The following is a 4,283-nucleotide window of genomic DNA, read 5'->3' as shown; positions in this document are numbered from 1 at the left end:
GTCTGGCATTTTGCTGAGAAGTCTAGCACCCTTTTTTCAGAGTACATAAAAATGCACCTCCGACAGAAGCGGGAAGCCTCAGGCTACCCCGCCTGGTGTTACGACCAAGAAAAACAAGAGAGATATGTGGCCAATTTCTTGCAAAAAGAAGGCATAACCTTACGCCCAGAGCATATTAAACCCAACCCTGCAAAGCACCAAATAGCAAAATTGTTTCTAAATTCTTTGTGGGGTAAATTCGGGTAGAGAACCAACTTGCCCAACATCAGCATTGTTAGAGACCCCGAAGAACTCTTTGGCTACTTCTTTTTTCCCACCTATGAAATTTCATCTTGTGACTTTAATGATGATGAGGCAGCCTGTGTGTCTTGGAAACATGCCAAAGAGTGTTACACTGTCTCTGGTAACACAAACATCTTTATAGCCTGTTTCACCACATCTTATGCACGCTTAGAGCTGTATGAGCTGTTAGACAGTTTGCAAGACTGGGTCTGTACCATGACACAGATTAGGTGATATTTATGAGCCACAAGGGAGATTGGAACCCCCCGCTAGGCAATTATTTAGGCGAGCTCACCAGCGAAATCCCACCAGATGTACACATCACAGAGTTTGTGTTGGCTGGTCCAAAAACCTACGGGTACAAGTTGTCTGGGGGAAAGTTTTGCTTGAAGGTCAAAGGGATTACCCTGAATGTGGCCAACAGTGAAAAAGTCAACTTTGAAACCTTGAGAGATCTTGTTCTAGATTATGGGGCAAACCCTGCTGTGGACACCCCTAAAACAATTGTGATACAACAGTGCTCTATCGTCAGGAACAAAAGCAAGTGGACGATAGAAACTAAACCCTTGAGAAAAACACAGAATGTTATTTATGACAAAAGGGTCCTCACAGAATACTTTAACAGCCTCCCCTATGGTTTTTAAACATGGATATGCATTGGAAGCACCCCTTTTCTGTGATTTTGGCAGGCCCTAGCAACTGTGATAAAAGTTACTTTATAAAAAACCTTTTGGATCGCGCTGATAAAATGTTGTCTGTTATGCCCGAGAATATGCCTGAGAATATCGTGTGGTGCTATAGCTGTTGGCAGCCTTTGTATAAAGAACTGCTTTGTAAATATCCTTTTATCAAGTTTGTGAAAGGTCTACTGGACAGTCTCAACAACTGTTTGTTTCCTCCTAATAAAATAAATTTGGTTGTAGTAGATGATTTGATGGACTCTGCCTGTGACAGCAGCGAAATCGAGAAAGCCTTTACGAAGTATGCGCACCATCGGTATCTGAGCATTATGTATATAGTTCAAAATGTTTTCTGTCAAGGGAAAAGGAGCCACACGATTGCCCTTAACACAAAATACATGGTTTTGTTTAAAAAACCCAGGGATAAGCCACAGATAGTGTCCCTGGCGAAGCAGATGTACCTGGATAAGGTCCAGTTCTTTCTAGAAGCTTTTGAGGATGCCACTAAAACACTTTATGGGTATCTGGTGGTTGATTTAAATGCTTCTACCCCGGATGCTTTTAGATTAAGAACAGAGCTTTTTCCTTCTGACCAACTGGCTGCTTACACTTTTAAAAAAACAGCGAGTGGGAATAAAAAGAGATGATGTAGCTGTGGCCTCTTCTTAGCTCTCAAGACGGTGGAAGGGGAACATGTCTAGCCATGTAAAAAGAAATTTGGCTGTCTTAAAACTGCTTCTTCAATCCACCCCACAGCAGAGAAAAGCTGTACTCTGCTTGGCCTCTGATGATTTTGTAGCGGTCATTTCAGAAATTGCTCTGAACACCTTAAAAGGAAACATCCCTTTGACACCGCATCAAATTCGCGTGCTGAAAAAGAGACACGGGATCATAAAAAACCTAAGTAACAAAAGATTACCTCTTAAAAAAAAGAAACAGCTGGTGAAACAGTCTGGGGGATTTATTGGACCTCTGCTAAGTTTTGCTCTTCCTCTGATTCCGGGGCTTTTGGCTAGCCGGTGATGGAGCACACAGAAAAAATGTACCTGGTGCCCAAACATGAGCTGGAACAATTAAGGGCTCCCCCATCACCTCAGGAAAATATCAGAACTGAGGCAACATGGATGTTGAAATGAGGGATATTCTCATAGTGTCTGCTAAACCCAAAGACTGGGTTTAGCAGAATATGATAAGGCTAAACTGTATGCATCCGTGCTTCAGAAATACCTGACCAATGTAAAGCAGGGTGATCTGGACAGAGGGAAATTAACCCTATTTCTGCTGGAACAGACCCCCCTAGAAGCTGGATACCACCTAGAAACCCCCACAAACCTGACACAGTCATTCAGGAAGTACTGGATAATGTACATCCCTGATACAGGAAAAATGCTAAAGTACTGCTCACTAAGCTGAGCCAGCACAAGGATATTTCTTCTTGGGATGATCAAGGGGGTTTCATCTACAAAGGGATGCTCATCAAGGGGTCTAACATTCTCAGCTTGGTCCGGAGAACCCTTCAGACTCATGCCGGGACTACTAAACGTCCGCCTAAAGGCTGGGACATCTTTATGAAAGTCATAGCCGAGCTGAACGTACCATCTTCTGTTATGGGCAATGTCATGAATTGTGATCATCTGGAATGCCTGAAAGTATCTGCCTCAGATCAAGAAACACCAAAAACACTGCTTAAGAAGTTAAAAACTGTCTCTAAAAGCCATTGGCTCTCCATGTAAAGTTTTACGCTTTGAAATAAACTATTCTATACTGCTATAAAGTTTTTGTCTAGGGAGGATTTTTTGAATGAAAACACATACACACACATTTAAATAACAACAGCTTTATTTACACAACATCCGCTGAGTGTTTTATTTAGACAAAGCATTCGTGAAAGTCATAGCAAGAAATACATGTCTGGGCATGTCGAAACATGTTTTGAGCAGGCCCAGCCACACAGAATTTTTATATTTACTTTTTACAAAATGCATCACCACTCTATCATTTTGTGCTAAATCGTCAGAATAATACAATTTTAAAATCTGTTCAAACGATAGCCCCTTGATACAGTGGTGTAGGAAAACACAATATGGTATCTGTAGGTGACAGACTGGGGGTCTTGTAACTGTTTCATCTGAAAAACAGTGTCGGTAGCATTCTTGTTTAAAAACAACATAATGCTTTGAGGAAAGAGAGCGCTGTTTGGGGGGTGACCGTACGAGTCAAAAAATTGTCTGCGGTTCCGATCCTCCAAGTAAACAGCCAACCAGTGTTCTCCGGGTTGATTATGCGGGTGTGTGTTGACCTCCAAGCTCAGGGGCCTTTTAAACAGTCGAGTCTTAGGAAGCCAGTCACAGGGGAAAACATCTAAGACAGTTTCTTTGGCATAAGGGTCTGAGGATAAAACCCTGGCAAGCTGTTCAGTGTCCATCTTCACTTATAGTCAAACAGGACATTTCTCCTATGATTTATTTCTATGATGTTGTCAAAGACCCTGTACACGTTCATGTTAACCGTGGTGGGCAAAGCCACAGCAAAGTGTATTTCTGCTCTCAGGTTCCTGGTTTTAATCAGCGAATAATGATCAGCACACTCCTGGTCAGGGGACAGGTCAAAGGCAAATAAGATGTACCCCAGAACAAACTCCTCATGGTTGATTATCAGGGCCCTGTTTTTTGTATGTTTACCAGCTGTCTGTACAAGCTGCATGTATTCTCTCATGCAGTTACCGTTCTCAAAATCTGGTTGTAGGGGCTTTGTCGGGGTTTGTTCTCCATTGACGTAGAGGGCCACAAAATTAATATTGTAATGTTTAAAGTTAAAGGGGTTCTTAGCTTAATTCCCACTAAAGGCATCATTATCCACAAACCTGATGGCGATGAGTTGGGCAACTGCCCCAGAAACAGATTCTCCTAGTTGCTGACGCGGCTGCCAGCAGGAATGCTAAACACTTTCATACTCATGCGGTCTATGGGTTATTTAGCATTGGCTGTAAGCAAGGCCTCCGCGTGGCCCAGTCGGACACCCGGTGCTACCTTCACTTTTTTCACAAAAAGTGAGGCAGATGTGATTTTTAGTTTACAGGGGCCAGCTGCTGTGGTACCCATCAAGCAGAAGGCATCTTTGCTGCGTGTTAGCTTAATTTTCACATCCACGCCATTCAGCAACAGTTTTTCTTGAAAAAACAAATCACTATGGAGATGACCAAGCAGCTCTATCATTTTGCTCCGGTCTGTCAGGTTTGCCCACCTCCGAAACCCCTGATTATCACCATTCCGCACAACAGTTTCATGATGGCCAGCGGTATCTTTGTAAAACAGACTGGCA

This window comes from Gavialis gangeticus, unplaced genomic scaffold (genome assembly GCF_001723915.1).
Source record: "Gavialis gangeticus isolate Ggan-Ray unplaced genomic scaffold, GavGan_comp1, whole genome shotgun sequence".
Taxonomy (NCBI): Eukaryota; Metazoa; Chordata; order Crocodylia; family Gavialidae; genus Gavialis; species Gavialis gangeticus.
Note: the sequence above shows the minus strand (reverse complement) of the source record.